Genomic DNA, 21,402 nt, shown 5'->3' with positions numbered 1-21,402 from the left:
AATGGCAAGACTTTTTATGTAAACCTGACAAAAATGTCTAAAATATTTAGATATCCTTCTGGGAGAAAAAAAAAAGATTTTAAACCTATGCTTATAAAATTTCATGAAATGAGATTTATTTATGTTTTTGTTGAATATTTAACAGGTGTGGATGATACTGCTGATCTAAGAGGAATGAATGAATGAATGTGCATTATAAAAGCGAAAGACAGATTTGCTAAAATTGAGTTTATGCTTCTTTTCTGTAGTGTGAAGTGCCAAAAATAATTTTTAAGAAATGGTTTTTACAGGAACAACAAAACACTGGACTACGAAAAAAAGAATACTCTGAACTTTCCCACATTAATATTTTTACCCTTCCCAATCTCCAATAATAATTCTGTTTTCATTGACTGTTTCTTCTCAGCCACCTCATGTTTTACAGATTCCTTTGTTTCTTATTTCATTTCTCCCTATCTTAACTCTACACAGGCTTTATTTACCAATTTATAAGTTTATAGGTGGGACATTGTGAATCAAATCTGCCCTTGGTGGTAAACAAATATGGTAGCAACAGTTCCAAGCACTGGAAAGTGCAAGTTTGATATTCATGAGATAATACATTGCATAATAAGAAAGATAACAAGTGCAAAGTTCAGCAAGTAATACATGCATAGCATTCAAAGCTCTCCTCTTTAAAAGTAAACATCTGATTGGTTGGTAATCTTGGAGTAAAGTAAGCACCTGCTGTTGCATTACCCTCTATGGGGTAATATAATAAAATTGCTATGTTTGCACCAAGTCAAGAATTCCATAGATGTAGTAAGGCAAGACAGTTAGATATTAAAAATGATTTTTTATATACAAGATACAACTGGGTTATGCTATGCCTGTTGTTTTATTAGCTTTGTTCCTTGGAAACAAATATATTGTTCATCAACAAAATTCTTGCATATCTATAGTAAATTTAGAAGGAAAATCCAGGAGGAATCGAAGTGAATATCATTACAAACATTTCCTGCTCCTGTTTGTTGCTTGTGGCCAGTGAATAACTTTTTTATGAGTTTATCTGACAATAATAATATGTTTGCTAGGATAGCACTTTCAGATCAACTGCATCATTAAAATCCTAGCTAGCATCACCTATAAACAATAACTCTTGTGATGTTTTGCATCTGTACCGAAGAATTTCTTTTTTATTGTTTTTCAATTTATATCACATTTGGGAAATATTTGCAGCTACTGGTAAAAATAAAACTGAAAAATAAGTGTTTTGTCGTTATAATGAATGTAAAAATATTGTTTAAGCAATAGATCTCCGACCAAATATTTCTAATGCCGCAGTATCATTACGCTTTATATCTTTAAAAATTGTGTTTGGGAAAGATATTGTGACAAATGCAATAAGTCCCCTGGACATTTTGACAGATACAGAAGTTGTTGTGTTTTTTTTTTTTTTGCTAAAACAAAAAATGCCTTGCAGGTGCTTTTCATACTTGTGCTAGGATGAAAAAATGATGTTACTCATTTTTGGAGATGGACATTTAAATATCTTTTGCTGACAAACCTTAAAAAACCTAAAACGTTAAGCAACTAAATGTAAAAATATAATTCTTATTTTCAAAGCTCATCATTTTTGCTAATTAAATATCACACTTTATAAAATATAAAACAATAGGCCATTTGGTGTATATGGTTTAATCTTATATGTATAGGGTTGTAGTGAACAAGGAATCTTTGCAATACAATAGAGCTGCATACTGATGGGCACAGAAAGTAATGGACAAATCTATTCCGTATCGTCAAAAACACGATGCATGTGCCAAATATTTTTGCCGCATATAATTTGTTATGCCACATGCCACTTTTTTGTCACGCGGCAAAAAAAAATCCAGCAATGCCGAAACGAGGAAATTCAATGCAAATATATGCCTGGCAAAATTTGCTCATCACTACTACCAGATGCTTTACAAATACTTCAAAAGGGAAAAAAGGGCATTTTTTTCTCTCTTTTGTTTTCTTTTTACTGTCTTTTCCTTTGATATCTGTTTGTAGTAATTTACCCAACAATCAATCTGTATATACACAAAGTGAAATTTGCTGTCTGACTATGTAAATACAAAAACTGTTAATAAAAAAAAGGCAGGGAACTAAATGTCCTTGCATTGACTACACAAACAACTCAACTTACTTTTTGGGTTTTAACCTGTGAGCCCTTCCAACTTCTGCCCTTCTGAGGCAAAGAACATACTGTATGTGTTACACACACCACCCCAGAGGGGAGGTTCATTGTCTAATTGTTTAAATCAAGTTATTGGTGAAGTATGTTGGTATAGATATTAACACACATTTTACACGTGAAGAGAAAGTTCCCACAAGGTGAAACTGTGACAAAAATCAGACTGAGTAAGAATCCCATCCTCAGATATGGTACTTTTAGATATCAAAAATAAAATCTGGCACATTTAGGTAAGTGTATGAGGCTTATGAGACTACAGAAGTAGGTCTTATAGATTTAATTTTAGTTTCAGGTGTCAACAGCCTAGTGTAACTGCTTATTAAAGAATAAATAAAGCTTTTTTTTTCTATCAGTAAAATTACTCTAAACAGCCTCCAGAATTACCTACCTTTGTCCCAGAATTCTCTCTGACCTGGTTCCTCAGTTAGAAGTGAATCGTTTTTCGTTGCTTCCTTGTGCAGAGTGAAGCCCCGCCCCCACTTAGGTCTCAAAAAAAAAAGAAAGATTTTCTGAAATGGCAAAAACGCGCACAACAATTTTTTTCTGTTTCGCGAAAAAATCTGCCACAGGCAAAACACTGACATTTTTTACGAATCCATGCCTGCCAAAAAATTTCACCCATCACTACCCAGTAGTAGTGCTCAGTTCTTTATTTATAGCAGTCAGCAGTTTCTTCTGGGTCTGTGTAACTTCCCAAGATTGCTCTATCACTAATAATTCTGTCAAAGTAAAGGAGGATTTCTAATAGTCTGGGAACTTCAGCATCCAGATTCCTAAGTTCCCCTTCAAGGAGAAAGAAAGGCTAAGTCACTTGGGGGTGCCAAAATGTTAGGCACCCCTAAGTGACTTTAATCGCTTATCTTTTACCCCGGGCTGGTGCCCCTGTTAGGAGAGAACAGCAACACTCTACTGCACATGCGCCGGCCCAGGAAGTTTTACACAGAAGGAAGCACTCGCTGCAGGTACCCCAGGCTGCTGCAGTTTTCTCCTAACAGGGGCGATTAAAGTCACTTGGGGGTGCCTAACAATAAGACCCAGTATTTTTATTAACACTGGGTACATTTGCAATTGGCTTGTAACCCACAGCAGCCTATAATTGGTTAGTTTTATTCAGACAGTTACTACTAAAATCATGAAACAAAGTCATTATTTGTTACTGCCCAGTTGCAAATTTGCTCAGTGTTACTTAATTATGTATATGTTATTTTTCTTCTTTACATAAAGAAGCTTTGCCTCCCATATGTAAGATCCAAACACTGCTGGGTAATATTTTATCCATTCAACAGTATGATGCTTTATAAGAAAATTTAATTAATTATAGTAACAATTGTTTAAATGACAAGGAATACGCTCATTTAGTTTCAGTTCTAAATCACTGCACAAAAGCTGTTAAAAAGATGAGCATGTCTTATTAGCAAACTGCTTACAGATGACTGTGGAAAGATGGTTAAAATATGAATGCCTAGTTTAACAAGGTGTTTAGCTATTTATAACTGGGCACCTTGTGATTTTCACCTGTGGCTCAACTTGATCTTATACAAGCAGATGTTACATATACTTCTAGGCTTTTTTTAACACTCCAATACTTCCTTTCCTTACTGAGTTACCAGATGCTCAGTTGGGTAAGTATCAACATTTGGCAAGAGTACATCCCTGCCTTAAACGAAGAATACTAATGAGATAATGAGATAAATACAAGAGCAATATTTGTTGCAAATGGGACTGATGGTTTAGCAACATTAATCTATTTTATTGTTTATGGATGCAAAATTAAATACAAGACTCCACAGTACAAAAAATGGAACTGCTGATTTTAAATTATTTAATTTAAACCCAAATAAATGTAATAAAGTTGTTCTGTATTTGAGGATATTCCACTTGTTATAAAAACTTCATTTTAATTGTTTTACTAATGACCCCCTGCACTTCATTTTTTATTTATTTTTTTTAAATCTCTGAAGAACCATGCAGAGAAGGAAAAAAGTTGTTAATGTAAAACTGTATACTATGTCCTGTGGAGACTTCAATTTTTTATGGACAGATGAAATATATATTTCCAATTTCTTATATCTACTAGTACAAATTTATCAGTGAAATTTCTCAATAGGATCATTTAATATTCATTTTTAATTTCTGCAGTTGCGCAAAATATCTCCTGGGAGGTAGTTAAGTGATTCTTGCATAGGCATCTTAATGAGAAATATTAAAGGGGGGTATGAGATGATGATATATAGTTTGTTCATATATTTCCCTTGGTACTTTATTATTTTGTACTAGTTCAAAGCTGTTAAGATTTTTTTTTTATATAATATTGTCAATGCTTCACTGAAGCTTTAATCATTGTTAACAAAACACTTTTGTTATTCATTTTTCTATGGTGCCACATAAAAGAATGTTGGGATATCAAGCTCTTTTGTATTATGGTTAAAAAAATCTGAAAAAGTAATTCACTTTATTGTGCTTTTACTAAATATTTTCATATGTTATCATATGGTTTGATTAAACAATTGAGCTTAGTATAGGTTTATATAGTAGATCTTGTAGTGGTGGATTAAAATATCCACAGTAGGTTATCCATTTGAGCCCTTGTACAGATAATTTTTTGACGTGGGCAACAATTTTTTTGCCGCAAGGCAAATTATTTCACCCATCATACTTAAGAAAGGAATCCACAGCCCTTCTTACTCATGAGCCACAGTCAAATGTAAAAAGCCTTTGAGAGCAAAACACGCATCATAAAAATTCATGGAGGTGTCAAATAAAGACTAAGACTGGCTATTATGTAGCCTCTATGCACACTGTCAGCTTACAGGAGGCTTTATTTGGTAGTAAATCTTGTTTTTATTTAACCAAAACTTGCCACCATGTCAGGAATTCAAAAATAACTACCTGGTTTGGGGGCACTGAGAGCAACATCTAAAGGGTTGGTGAGCATGAGTGCTCACAAGCCACTGGTTGAGGATAACTGACTTAAGAGTTCACCTTTTAACACAATTTAACAAGCTCGAAATTTGGTCAACCATTGTGGGTGTAGGTCCACTGGAACCTAAGTTGTGCGCAGAAGTATTGTTGGGTGCAACATTTGCAACATTTTACAAGTTAGGGTCAAGTGCAGGTTAAGGTTTTGCAGGTTAGGGTCGGATACAAGTTGAGTTTTTCTCTTTGTTCTTTCCTTCAACAAAAGCTATTTTATTGTTGGACTTTGCATCGGCCCATAACTGTACCTCTCAACAAATAGAAATGGAGCAATAATAACAGGTGGTGTGCAGATGAATTACTATATAATTACACAAGGCAATAAAACATTTTTCGTACTAAAAACCTTTTTAGGATAGGCAAAGTTGTGTGACCTTGCTAGAACCAGATGTTGTGGACAAGAATTAATAGAAGCATTCCTAGGCAGGCCAAGGTCTGGTTTGATGGGTGCCTAGTTTGATGGACAACAAGAAGGAATATCTGTATAAAAGGCAGGTTAGCAGCAAATGAGGTCAGAAACAGGCCAAGACCAGAAACAAGAATTCAATTATAGATACAAGCAGCCAGGAGCTCAGTTAGAATTAAAGTTAATGGTTGAGCACCATAGAAATTCAAGTGTAGAAATATCAACATGTTATGTTGCCAAAATATTAATTGGGTATCTAGATATTTCTACTGAGCAGGAATGATAAGTATACATTTAATTGCACAGTGAATTTTTTGGCTTTATCTTGTTCCCTATTTGTAAGACATTATGATACACATGGATTGATCTTTGTCACCTGAGTGCTTTGATTGCTTTATTGGATAAAGCTGGTTTCCCACAGGGAAGCAGTGGATGAATTTAACCAACTTTAATCAACATTATTCTGTGTTTACACCGCTTTTTGGGACTTTAACACCAGCCATTTTCGAATGATTACAAAATCTTGCAATTAATCAGACTGATATATACTCAATGGAGTTATAATAACACGATCATCCTTAAGGTTCAGCAATCACCTAGTACAGCACATTGAACTATATTATTTTATTAAATACATTCCATCGTCTGTTTGCATGTCAGAAATGTATGCTTATGAGATTTGTATATGATATCGGCTATTTAAGGTGCTATTCATACATGTGCCTCTCCCTTTCTATTTAGTACTACTATTTTTGTACGGGTTGGGTATTTTTTATCTATTGTTGGCAGTGGTACACAATAAAGTGTATTTTTTATATTAATTTTGGATGATTTGCATTTTACTGGAATCACGCACGGGTTACGTTCAATTCAATTTTGGTTTGAAATGATTGTGTATTGCACTTTCATATATGTATGTACTGTACTACTTGCGCATAAGTGCTTGTACTGAGTGGGATGTTAGGGGAGGAATTCAGGGGTGGTGTTTCAGCAGCAACGGAGAAATGTATAAGGCTGGTATAAGGCTGCAATGTTAGTGGGTTTTGTGACCAGGTGGTGTCTCTGGTGACACAAGAAAAAAATTTAAAGGACATGTAAAGCCTGCATTTTCCTACAATGTATATCAGTTGGGCACATCACCTCCACCCAAATGGCATCATTTGTACTGAATATATCCCCTCTGTTTCACAGCACCACCATATTTTCCTAAAGCAAATAACAGCTTTCACCAGATGGCCATTTTTCCTCTGACACATGATCAGTTACATTTAAATCTGCAAACAGCATACACACACAAAGACCCTTGTTCAGCATAAATGTTATCAGGCTTATAGGCTCACACAGGCAGAACTCTCTGCTTTGTTTGAGCACTGTAATGGTTAAGGTGAGATCACGAGAGAAGGTTAGGAGAAAAAAAATAGGAGCAGACAGCTAGAGCTGAGTTTCTATGGGAACCAGCAATGCCATCTCTTTATTGGCTGCTGGAATGGATGGTGTGTTTAGTAATCTGAGCTTAGTAAAACTCAACATGCCCAGAAGCTAAAGCAGTGGGGGCCAATTGGGTTATAGGAGGAGAAGAAATCCTAAGCGATTAAGGGGATGTAAGGGAATGTTGCAGCCTTACTATTTACCTCTGGACAACAAAAGTGGCAGGTATTGAAAGATTTGTTTACTGATTAAATTTTTATGTGTGGGGTTTATATGTCCTTTAAATGTCTTCTGGAGACTTTCAAAGCCTTTTATTGCTCTGTACCTTAAGTTATTCTTTGCCTTATGGGAAGCCTTGATATGGATTTCAGGAGTGGTGAAGTCTGTTATCTTGGATGATAAAAGTAGCAATAATCTAGGTGGGGTTGGATGAGAGCATGCATAAGCGTCTTAATTATGATCAGAGAAGGGGAGAGAGGCGTCAAAGGCTACTCCCAGACAACGTATCCTTTACAATGCAATGGTGCAGAGAGAAAATGTCACAGTGCTATTGTTGTAATAACATACAGCCATGAACATTATGATATATTGCTTTATAGGAGATATATTGCTATTTAGGAAACCTGCAGATAGGAATCCCATACTGCATGTTAGAAGGTGCATAAGGAACATCCTTGTATGGCCTATTCCTTAGATCAAGGAAAAATTGCTCCAAGGATGCTCTTTATGAGACACAAGTTAATATATTGAAATATTGTTTCCTTGAGAAACAATATAAACCCTCTGTCATTAATAAGGCTACTGAGAAAGCTAGCAGAAGGGATAGGGACTCCTTATTAGAAGTAAAGAAAAAGTCAATACACACAAAACACACAGCTAGGTTTGAAGCCCACAGTATACTTTTGAAAAAACGCATCTCTAAATAGCATATTGGCAACGTTAGCAATACAATAATAAAAAACAAATTTCATTAAATAGTATAACTGCCTTTAAAGCAGCTTAAGTGTTTAAATAAGCAATGTAAAGCATGCCAGTACATGGTTCCCTGTGCTTTTTCATATTCCAGATTTGGAATAGCCTGCCACAAGGTTTCTATAACTGTAGAACCACTTATGCCATTTATGCTATAATGTATGATTGTGAAGTCCTCTATATATGGTGCACAAAAAGAGCTGTAGGGACACAAGTGTTGGAACATATTTGTAACATTTATAAGAAAAAGAGTAACAATAGCATTCCATTGCACTTTATAGAGTTCTGTCTATGTAATCCCTCTCAAACTAAATTTATGGTTTTAGAACATATCAACTATGATTTAAAGGGGGCGTTAGATTGATTAAATAGTTTGGCACCAAAGGGTATCAATATTGACCTTGATTTGGCAGTGTTTTCTTTATTCAACAGTTCCTTCTCTCTTTTATTATTAATTAATTCCAGGAGAAGTAAGAGTTCTATTGTAGCTCCTCCCCTTTTTAAACATAGTTCTGTGACAAGCCACACCCCCTTAAGACTGGAGACTGGAGAGTCTGCAAAACACGGAGGGTTTGTGGTTCAGATGCTGCTCGCTGGAAGACAGACTTTTACCGGTCTACCTGCACACTGCCTTGCACTAGTCCAGAATTTCATTGAATCAAAATTTTAAGAGCTTTTCATTTTAGAGGTAAATGGCTCTGTTTTAAGTTTCACTCAGTAAACAGTATTATACTATTTCTTGCTTCTGTCCCTTCAGTTCCTCACTCTATACATGGTTTGATCTATTCAACAGCTGTGAATCTTCAGTTGGTTGTATGAAGTGATTAGTGGCGCACTTGCACTTGTGAATACATACCCAAAAGGGGGGGGGGGGGGAACTCACATTGGAAACACATTTGTAAATACAGTTGTTGTGTCTCTGTGTGCACTTCCACACTCTCACTCTGTTGGTGCGGAGTAGTATGTGTTTTTCCTATATTCAAGATCATTGCCTTATGTGTGTGCTTTCTTCTTCTTCTACCAGATTGTTTTATTATGTAAGTCTAGAAATGCACTAATGTGCTTGCATTAAAGGGGGAGTCTGTGCCATCACACGTACACTAGAAATTAGAAAATGGTAATTTTTGTATTGGTTTTCCTTCTCTGTACTTCCAGCAATAAACTACGAGAGGGCATGATCTATAACCAAGGAAGGGGCATGATGTAAAAATATCTTAGCTAACTAATTTGCCTATAATTTATCCAAGATATAGTGCGGAATGCCGTAATGCATTACTAATATATAACAGGTACCTACTGATAGAACTACACACAAAAGAAAAATGGTTGATGTTTTTACTATTAAAATTTAGTGCCTGTGTTACCTTTGGCATGCAAGCAACATGCAGAAACTAGCTATAAGATAAATAGGCTAGGTAAATGTATCCATATGTATATAGAGTACAATAAAGTCACATTTGATACTTTCTTCTACCAGATATATTTGGAAATTGTAATCTGGTATTATATTAGAAATATATATATATATATATATATATATATATATATATATATATATATATATATATATATATATATATATATATATATAATTTAAGTTTTCCCATCACAGCAGAGCTAATTTTGAAACCTAACATTTCTTTTGAAATAATATTTTTTAGAAAGAAACCTTATATGTCTTACAGGATCTTTAGTGGAGTCTGCCTTTTGATTAATGGGATGCTATAGAACATACAAGGTCTCAGAAAATCAGATGTAAACTTTAACCTTCCTTTGTAGCTTAACATCAGCTATCGATTTTTTTTTTCAATTGTAAAAATTCTGTAGTAGATTTTCTTAATACCCTTCAGATGATATTCACAAACGAGAGATATGTCGTATCATATGGAGCTCAGGCCTTAAATTTATTGATAACAGAAGCTACAACTATTCCCTTGGGTGTGATACATGTGTCTCTTAGCCTAAGATAACATTAAAAAAAAAGTTATAACACTGACTTGACGACAATTTTGTCTTTTTTCAAGAAGAAAATGTAAACTCAATAAATGTTTTCATGTTGCTCCACCATTACCATATCACTACTACATGCAGTGCCAGTCATAGTTTCTCTGTATTATATGCTTTATAGGTTGATTTTCATTATTGCACTTACATATGCCATTTTTAAAATATATTATCCATTATTCTTCGTTACACAAACAAGAATAACACTATTCAACGTAAATAAATATTCATTTTCTTGCATGTTTTTCACGTCACAAACAGATACCACACACTCACTAAGTTTAGCCATTTAATGTCCTTCATTAATGAGCAATGTGATATAAATCTAAGCAATTAATCTTTGACTTTTTCACCTTTTTCAAAGGTGAATAAAAATGTCTATATCCTTATTCTAATGAGTTGTACAATGTTAAACAATTAGTTCTAACTGTTAATGTATAATATACAATTAAAGTGCTTATTTAAATAAGGGGCACCAAATGCAGAAATTGCCCCATATCACCATGAAATTACCCATAATGTACTCTTCTTTGACAGAATTTCACCACAGCTACACCCACCATTATCTGCCACATGTTTTGTCATCTATATTGGGAACACAATTATTTGCATCAAGTAGTGAATTTCATGTACTTAAACATAAAGTCTTGCAAATCTCACCCTAACTCACTAATGGTTACTATTTCTGCAATGGCAGTAGGGTCAGGCATGGAGACTCTTTACTTGTAGACTATTTTGTAGGCACAATAACAATCTGAAAGTGACATGAAAGCCCTGTGTTCATTACTTATTGCATTAATTGCAGGGCACTTATTATTGCACCTAGTGCTGTGCCTACTTTTAATAAATTACCTTTTTAGTATAACGTTGGCAGAATTTTAATACTGGCCCACATATGTAACAAAAGGCACTATGTTTGCCCAGGTGTAGTAACCAATAGTAATGAGCAAATTTTTTCACCTGGCATAAATTCGCAGCGAATTTCTGCTTTTCGCCATCAGCGAATTGTTTCGTGAAATGTCTGAGAAAATTTGTCGGCGGAAATATTGTTGCACATCTCAAAAATGTTGCGTCAAAATAGGCGCGGTCGCATAAAAATGGGCGCGGGCAAAACAAAAAAAAAGTGGACAACAAAAAAATCTCGAAACAAACCCGTTTCGCAAATTTTTGCTGTTTCTCCAATTTTGCTGTTGTTTCGCTAATTTTTTTGGTGAAGCAAAACAGGACAGATTCGCTCATCACTAGTAACCCATAGCAACCAATAAAATGTTTACTTTTAAAAAGTTGATCAACGAATGATTTCTGCTGCTTGGGTGCTATAGGTGATTAGATCAGTAGCAAATTTTGCTTCTTTTTTTAAACTTGCTCTTATGCCTTTTAACCAGTACCAGGATAACATTTCTACTTATGTGTTTTGTCCACATGTCTAATATTAGAAATAGAATGTCTAAGTTGTGTATTAAGCAATCCAGCAAGTCTGACTTCACTAAGTACATTATTGAAGAGGTGTGGTGACAGAGTAGCCTCTTCTTTTCTTTTTTGTTGTCTTGATTTTTTTTCTACTTGAAAATAACTAAAGATTGCATTCTACGGTAGCACATATGCATTCTGATAGAGATAGAAGATAGTTATCACTACTAAGCACAATAATAATATTCTTGAATCAATATGTCTATACTTCATAATATATAACAAGAATCAAGCTTTACGAAGATTCATAAAAAAGAAAAGTCATGGGGTTATGTAGTTAAGAAAAACCTCATATCCACTGTCTCATTATTACATTTTATAAACCCAAAAAGGCAGACACTAATAAGAAATGTATTTTTCTCTATCAGTTACCATCAGCTCAATGATTTCAACAATTTTTTCAGTTTAGGGGAATTATTTTATAGCACGTCACTGGAAATGGAATTGATGATTTTAAAAGTATAATTATGTGAAATATGATAATGTTATGATGAAAATGGACAGCTTATTATTGGGACACTGTATCTTTTATTAGTTATCTAGAAAAGTAAGATTAATTTAATAGTAACAGGCATTAGCAATAACTGACAAATGCAGCAGAAAATTAATTATTAAGTATGAATGTATAATATTCCATTAAGTATCAGACATTCTGGCTTAAAGGTGAATTACCTTGCCTTATAGTTTTGTAATTTTAATTTAAGAAAGTTTTATCTGATGTAGAAATTACTTCAAAGCAAATATTCAGATCCACGTGTCTAAGCTAGATTGTCTGCTGCTACATTGCTCTACATCTGTATTGGAACTCAGCATCCTAAAGTATGTCAAATCTGCTCATACAGGATGTTTCAATGCAATGACAATACTATTCAGTGAAAAGGAATCCTTTCCCCCTTAAATCTTAAACACTGTTAGCAACTTCTAGCACAAATGTGTTTTTTTCAGCTGGAAAACAAGTTAGGTTGAGGAACTCACAAATAAATAATTAATTACATAATTCTAAAAAAAAATAATTTAATGAAAAATTAAAAAAAAAAAAATTATTGAATAGCCACTAAAGGTTAGTGGATTTTTTTTCTAATAGCAGTGGTCCTCCTCCATTTAGGTTTTTTTATGAAAAGAAATGATGTAATTGGAGGAACCCTGCTCTTTACATCAATTGGGAAAAAAATTAATACAGAGTACAAATAAAAAATGGGACAGCATCCCTGCCAGTGCAAGAACAAATATCTTTTTTAAAATCATTTTTGAGATTTGAATAAGATAGTAAAATACTGCTATTCCCCATTCTTGGAAAAAAAGCTGCCTGAGGATGGGCTCAAGAATATAGATTTTTTATGGTTTAGTGCATTATTAGCAAGTTTGGTCAATCATTAGCATTTTTTATAACAATGTGTTAGCACTGTTGTGCTGCCCAAATTCCATGTATAGACCAAGTTCCAGGACATCTCATGATGTTACACTTTTAACTTTTAAAAGCAGTAATAACCTTTTACATCCAAACATCCCAGCAACATTGTTGTCCTTTGGTAGTTATGACACCATTTTGGTGGGTATGGTGAATAGTGTTTTAGCTGCTATCCATACACCGTAGCTCATTCTCTAAATTTTTTCACACTGCAAAAAACTCCAGATTTTATTCTCCATTTTTATGCTGATTTTTTTATGTACTATCAACTGGTGCATAAACTAAGTTACTTATAGCTCATTAATTTGACTGTGCTCTTTAAAACTACTCCATTTGTCAATAGCATTTCCTGTCAAACTCCTCTACTTCATCTTTGCTTCTTGCTCACTCTGCCACTTTTCTCCATCTGCAGTGTTTGTCAAGTGTTCTTCACTATTTAGGACCTACTACAGCCCAACTGTCCCGACTTTTGCGAGACAGTCCCTCTTTTGACAGCTCAACCCCCAGGTCCCAGGGACTGGGACTTACTGAAAAGTTCCTCATTTCCCTAGTAGCTTTGGCAGAGAGCCCAGAAAGTTAACAAGATTCACCTGCATTGAATGCTAAATAAGATACAAATTTAATTAAAAAGTAGCTTTTGGCAGAGAGCCCAGAAATCTTAACAAGCTTTACCTGCACTTAGAAACATTGTTTCTCACATTTAATTAAATACAGTAAGTGGGCTTTTGGCAGACAGCCCAGAAACTTAACAAGCCACACATGCACCAAGATACAATTGTAACTAATAGGCTAAACAGGTCTCTTGGGGGAACTGAGACTTGCAGCTTAAAGGACAATTTCAGCTTTTTTAACAAAACTGTAATAACACATAAAACAAGACCCCCAAAACTCCTAGAAATGTGTTCAAACTTTAAATAACCTGCCAAATTTAGGGGGCGTGGTCTCAAAAATGGGTGTGGTCAAAAACATTTCACCACGCTGTGCACCGCATTTCTTTTTGTCCCTCTTTCCATTTTCAAAATGTTTGGAGGTATGCTACAGGCAGTATTGTGCCTATCAACTTATCATTTAATAATGCCTACTGACTAGAGAATAGAGTGCCTTGTATGAGTCATTTTTTTAAAAATCTTTTTGCTACATTCTACCACCAGTGAACAAATGGAAGTTGCTATAAATCTTGTTACCCCAACATTCAAGCTATTGATATAAAATAGAATTTAAACCAAAAAAATTAAAATGTTTGAAAAAAAATTGAAACCACAACTTTATTTTGGCACAAATACTTTGACACTTGGGAGTTTTGCTGTTTTAATCATCATGGGTATACATTACAAAAGAAGAAATAGCATGCATTATTTTATGCTTGGTTGTTAAGTACAGTTGATTATTTATTTGACTAATTCTATTAGGATGGCTTATTCTGCTCTGATTTTATAAATCATATTTGTTTAGTGTCCACAAGCTGATAATACCCTTCCTAAATTAAAACCTTCAATTATTTATGAAGGATCTGTTTGCAAGTTTGAGAATATGTTTTGTGTACTTCTAAAGGACATTTTCCCAGCATGACAAATATTGATTAGAGAAATAGGATTTCAAAATATTTATAACCAGCCTTTCCAGAATGACAGTGACCTTTAAATATGATTATCCTGCAAGCAATGCTGATCTGGTGACTCTGTGCAAGTATAAAATGTCAAAAGTTTCAAGTATATGTGTTATGAAAAATTAACTCATCATAAGTGTATAAATAGGAACTTGATAAGGGTACTTGCTACCATTTGACGATCGAATGCTGCCTGCTTTTGTGTAAAAGTAATTCTGAGAAACCATAAACAATGCTTGAACTTATCAAAATCAGCAAAGTGGCTAAAACCAGTTGCAATAAATATTTGTCTAGTCCTTTTTTTGAATACAGAATAGCTCAATTATGTAAGCTTTTTTTAGTCTAAAAATATATATTGTTATTGTAATACCCTTACAAGAAAGGAACTGGGGTGGGTTGAAGTTACAAGGACCAGTGTATATGTTGGTATAAGCTAAAAGTGGTCAGCAATTGCTTTAAAAAAAGATTATATTAACATCCATGTTTGTTAATGATTTAACTAAAAACTACTATACCCTACTATTATTTAGATATGCTAAGCTCAATACAAGACTACTTAAGGTCATAGCTGGCCTTTAATTTAGCTATATATTCTCATTACTTTAAATCATAAATACTGTATACAACTGGAGACCACTGGCTGAATATGGTCATTGCATATGATTTTTATGATGTCCTCATCACAGTTTGTCTTGGCTTCTTCCCTATGCATGCACAGAGTAATATGTAAGGAATCTACAGTGAATGTACTTAAACAATTATCACTTAAATTGGGTCTAAACGTTATTCTCTTAATATCTCTAAATCTGCTCTGCACCATCTTATGAAATAAATTGTTGATGATGTAACCCTTTCTTGGCTGTAACAAGCCAACAGCACGGCTAGATAGGCCTTGAGCATGGGGTACACGTGACTCAATCCTTCAGGATGGGCCTTCGCTATGTGGAAGTAACCAAACGGAGCTATGGTGTAGTGCAACTACAACCCACTGTAGCTGTGTGCAGTGCAGAATAACAAATGGGCGCCAGAAGGTTCTTGCAGTTTAACAGTAGAACTGGTTTATTGTCAGAGACAAGTAACTTGCAGGGTTATGCAATATACTCACACATCAGTTAGCATAGCTTTCTCTGAGGACAGCACAGAGAGGGTGCACACCCGCTCCTCCCAACTCCCCTTGAGCCAGGCAGGATCAGTGCCACCGGTTCAGTTGCTCACTCTGTGGAACAGCTAGCTGGATACCACACTCCTCAGGCCCCAAGGCAACTTTGGATCAGGGTTCAATCTACCTGCCTCCTAGGTCTAAACCGTGGCCCTACACTAAGGCAACAATGCCTGTCTGGAAGGGTACTCCCACAGCTACTTTCCTCTGAGCCAAACTGCTCGTGCTCTCTTCCCTCACTATCTCACTTTCCTAGAAAGTGCTCCACAAAACTTGCTATCTAACTGGTCCTCATTCACGGGGTCCCTGTCCCCGACTTCACCAGAGTGGCTGACACACTCTGGGGCACATGGCTTTACTGGAGGCCTAGTTCCTTTGCCTCCAGCACAGTGCTCCTTCCCCTGTGAACACAGGCAGCCAAAGAGGCAGACCCACCCCCCTGCTAAACACTATATCAGAGTGCCAAGGGAGTGGTCTCCCTGTGAACCAATAATCACACATCTGAACTCAAAACTGATACAGGGGTCTTTGCCCAGTAACAGCACAAAACCAGGAAGCTGCAGGGTTTAAAGCCATAGGGACTAGTTAACCCTATGGATCCCTACAATGATGTAATACAGTTTTGGATCTTGACCATTACTTGGTACAGATGAACTTGCTTGTTCTTGCTACAAGCTAGCTACTGTATGTTGGCTTTTAAAATGATACTTAGCGACCATAAGCGTGTGACAAAAAAATTATTAATTGGAAGCAAAGGAAGAAGTTAACAAAGAAACTAGGAAAAAGGAAGTATAAAGGGAACACTGTCAGCAAAAAGTTCTATGAACTAAAGAATGGTATGCACTGGAAGTAGTGAAGGTACAAGCAGGTAATAATGTGAGCCCCGGAGCAGCAGGGTCGGAGGAGGGGCTGCATGACCCAGCTCAGCATCACTAGCGTGGGGATAGGTCAGTTACATTAAGAGGGGAGGGGGAAAAATTGGCGGGAGGAGTGGCTATATAGGAGAGGCAGTGAGGGCTGGCTATCCACCATTTTGGCAGATAGCAGCAGAGAAAAGATCCGAGCAGCAGAGGAGAGATCATGGCTACCAACCTGGATGAGATGCTGGCACAGATCCGGGCTGAAGCAGAGAGGAGAGGAGACGACTGGCTGCGACAGTTCCTCCCCAGCCATGAGGAGCAGACCCCCCCGACACCCACCAGAAGAACCCGCAGATCCAGACCACCCACCAGGCTGAGCCCATCACCCCCAGCGCGCAGGAGAAGGCCGTCGCCACCCAGCCCACAGCCATCCACCAGCAGGGGCACAGAACGGAGCAGAGCCGCCAGAAGCAAGGGATCCAACCCCCCAACCAAGCAGAGGAACCCGGACACCCCTACCGGCAGACCACGCGGAGGAGGAATGGCGATCCGGACCAGAAGCGGAGGACCCGACGCGCACGGCGATGACGTCATCGACGCGATGAGCGGCGCTTCCGGGACAACCACGCGGCTCAGGAGTCAGGCCAGTACTGGGAGCCGGGAGGGTGGTAGCGCCACGCGGGCCAGGCAAACAGAGGCGCCTGGGCCCCGGGGAGGGAGGCGGGCAGCAGCACGGGGCAGGCACGAGGTGGGGGGAGAGGCACGGGCCCAAGGCGCAGCGCCAGGGGGGGGAGGGGAGCCGGCAGCAGCACGAGCCAGGGGCACCATAGCAGGGCCAGGGGCAGGCCCAATAAATGTGGGAGACGGGCCAGAGAGGCACCAGACCTGGGCCCAGGGAGCAACAAGGGAGGGGGCAGCAGAAACGGCCCAGGCTGCATGGACAGCAGCCCACACTGGGGCCGGCACATCAGGGTGCCAACCGGGAACAGGCGGGCCTGCTACAAGTGTAGCAGAGGCCCAGGACATGCCCACAACGGCCCAGGCCACGGGGGCCCCCACAGGGCCAGGAGCAGGACCCACATGGCACCCATGGGGAGAGAGTGGGCCACCCACAACCACCCAGGGGGGGGGAACACTTGCGGGCTCACACGGCCACAGGCCTCCCCAACCACACGTGCACCAGGCCGGGCCAACAGGGGGTGGCCAAATGAACCAGCCGGGATGGGCCCCAGCACACACAGGGGAGACCAACCGGGTGGCGCTCATGGGCACGGCGGCGGGGAGGGAGGGAACAACGGCCGCACACAGCGTGGCAGCCCAGGGTATGCCCCCCCCGCTTTGTCTCCAACAGGTGCAGGGACAAGACAACGGAGGCAGCAGGACCTCGCAGCAGCAGCAGCAGGGGACCACACCAGGAACAGGCCAGGACAGCACAACCTCAAACTACAACAGCGGTGCAGGTACGCACGTCGGGCTACAAGGACAAGGACAGCAAACGGTAACCTACACGCACCCAGCAGCAGAAGGGGTGGGCTTAGCTGGGGGGCAAGCAATGGTAGCGTTCATAGACGGTTTGCGCCAGCTCTTAGGTCAATGGGACGGGAAAAGCCAAACACCGGGAGGGGCTACCAGCACAGCAGCACCAACCACAGCGCAGACCACGACAGCACAAGGGACAACGGGGAACACAAGTAGCGAAGGGAATGGGGAGAAACGGGGTGAAAAACCAATACCACTCTCTGACTCTGCCAAGGGTCATGCCTACATATGTTTTGAAGGCCCCCTAGGGTCACACCTAAAGCCAGAAGTGCGGGAAAAAATTTGGAAAAGAGAATACGTAGATATTTTCACACTGCTCCCCCTAGAGAGGTTTAACATCGACAAATTTGAAAAAGGCAAAGAGCACAGAAAGGAGGAGGACGAAGATAGGCGCCGGTTCAGGCTCATACCCAGGACATTTGGCAACTGGCTACAGGCCTTTGCCATCCTGGCTAGTGTACTGGGGGAAAAACACCCTGAGCATTGCTCAGCCCTGTTTTGCTACCTTGACGGAATCTGGGAGGCACACAGGGTCTACGGGGGCTTAGCCTGGTTACGGTATGACGGGGGCCCAGGGGGGGCGGGCCAACAGCCCTTTCCAAGTAGCTCCAGCGGGCAACCTTCCAGCCCGGCTGGAGCACACAAGAAAGGAGCATGCTGGGCATACAACGATAGCCAATGTAAATGGGGGGCAACTTGCCGCTTCAAGCATGAATGCACCCTATGCGCGGGAACACACCCACTTAGCAGGTGCTTCAAAAAAGGGAAAGCAACAGGGAATAGGTTCAGAGAAGGGATTGGAAAAGGGCCAGACGCCAGTGAGGCTAGAGGCGATGCTCCCATGGCTAAGTAGGTACCCAGCCAGGGACAAAGCCGAACTATTAATTAAGGGTTTTCGGGACGGGTTCAGGATTCCAGGAAGGGAGGGAACACAGGGGAGCCAATCCAAAAACTTGAAGTCGGCAAACGTTAATCCGGGGCTGGTACTAGAAAAATTACAAAAAGAGGTGTGCCTGGGGCGCATGGCGGGCCCCTTCAAAGAACCGCCTTTACATAAACTCAGAACATCCCCGTTAGGCTTAGTGCCAAAGAAAGAAGCCGGCAAATACCGGCTCATACACCACCTGTCACACCCAAAAGGCAGCTCAGTTAACGACGAGATTGACAAGGAGCTAGTGAGGGTCTCTTATACCTCTTTTGACGAAGCTATACGTTTAGTGGGCAGGGCGGGACAAGGGGCCCTCATGGCTAAGGCGGATGTAGAATCAGCTTTCCGGCTCCTGCCGGTACATCCAGAGTCACTACACTTACTGGGCTGCTACTTTGAAGGGCATTATTACGTGGATAGGAGTCTGCCCATGGGTTGCTCCATATCTTGCGCATATTTTGAGGCTTTTAGTACATTCATAGAGTGGGTGGTTCGCGAAAAAGCGGGAGTGGCTTCGGTCATCCACTACCTGGATGATTTCCTCTGTGTGGGCCCCCAACGCTCTAGTTTGTGCGCAGTGCTACTTGAGACGCTACAGGAGGTTGCAGAGCAGTTTGGGGTACCGTTAGCACGGGAGAAAACAGAGGGCCCTATCACATGCCTAAAATTCTTGGGCATTGAAATTGATACGGTCAGGCAAGAATGCCGACTACCCATGGACAAAGTACTAACCTTAAAAGAGGAAGTAGGGTATGCGAGGCAGGCTAAGAAGGTGACCTTAAAGCAGCTCCAATCCCTTCTAGGAAAACTCAATTTTGCATGTCGCATCATCCCCATGGGAAGGGTGTTTTCAAGGAGTCTATCTATGGCAACAGCGGGCATAAGGCACCCCCATCATTTCATAAGGCTTAACTCAGAACACAAAGCTGACTTAGCGGTCTGGGGTACATTCCTCCAGGACTTTAACGGGAAAGTTTATTGGCCAGAAAAGGTAATAGAGAACCCCGATATCAGTTTATTCACAGACGCAGCGGGGGCAACAGGCTTTGGGGCATACTTCGCAGGCAAATGGTGCGCAGCGGGGTGGCCCAAGGAGTGGGCCACCGGCAACCTAACGGGGAATCTAGCCTTTCTAGAGCTCTTCCCAATAATAGTAGCGGTGGAACTTTGGGGCAAGGAGCTATCCAACAAAACCGTTTTGTTCCGCTCAGACAACATGGCGGCGGTCTTAGCTGTTAACAACCTAACATCCTCCTCACGACCAGTGCTAGCCTTACTACGGCACCTGGTATTGCGGTGTCTGCAGCTTAACATCACTTTTAGAGCAAAACACATTCCGGGCGAAATTAACGATATTGCTGACGCTCTATCTCGGTTTCAGTGGGACAGGTTCCGGGGGCTAGCACCGGCAGCGGATCAGGAGGGAGAACAGTGCCCAGACCTCGTATGGACACTGGTGCGGCAGGTATGATGGAATGGGTAAGGCGGTCGGTAGCCCCTAAAACATGGAAGGATTACAACAGAATATGGGAAGAATGGTTTCAACTAGAACGGGAATTGGGAGGAGCGGAGACCGGTACAGAAAGGTTGGGCTTACTGGCCTGGCAACTGTCAAGAGACTTTGAAGCAAACGTGTCAATCAGCGTAGTTGAGAGGAAATTGGCAGCCTTGGCATTCTTATTTAAATTCAGGGGTTGGACAGACTTTACAAAAGTCTTCGCAATCAAACAGGCAGTTAAAGGCTTTAAAAAAGGAAAAAGGTCCATAGATCATAGGAGGCCCATCACGTTTAATATACTGGGGGGCCTAATCGACCAAATCGGGGAGTTGGCCAGCTCGCACTTCGAAGCAACACTATTACAACTGGCCTTTTCATGGGCCTTCTTTGGGGCCTTTAGAATATCAGAGCTGGTTAGCCATAACAAGAGGGAAAATGGAGGGATCCTGGCCAGGGATGTCATTAGGTTAGAAAGGTGCGTGTCAATCGTAATTAGAGATTCCAAGACAGACAAACAAGGGAAGGGGTTCATGGTAGAGTTATATGGGATCGAGGGCCACCACACTTGCCCGGTGAACTGCTTCGATAACTATATCAGGGTCAGGCCCGACCGACAAGGCAGCTTCTTGATACATCAAGACGGCTCCTCATTATCCCGTTACCAATTCATAGCCATACTTAAAAAGGCTTTGCAAGGGCTACACCTGGCCGCGAAGGAGTATGGGAGCCACTCATTCAGGATCGGGGCCGCAACAGAAGCAGCGAGATGGGGGCTAGGGGAAGAAGTGATTAGGAGAATAGGCAGATGGGAATCCAACAGGTTCAGGGCTTACGTTAGACCGGCCAGAGTCGAACGATAATTAGGTGGGAGAGATTTGCAAAATGTATTATTACAGTTCCACAGTTATGCGTTCATTTGTTTTCCCCTCT

Source organism: Xenopus tropicalis, chromosome 4 (genome assembly GCF_000004195.4).
Source record: "Xenopus tropicalis strain Nigerian chromosome 4, UCB_Xtro_10.0, whole genome shotgun sequence".
Taxonomy (NCBI): domain Eukaryota; kingdom Metazoa; phylum Chordata; class Amphibia; order Anura; family Pipidae; genus Xenopus; species Xenopus tropicalis.
Note: the sequence above shows the minus strand (reverse complement) of the source record.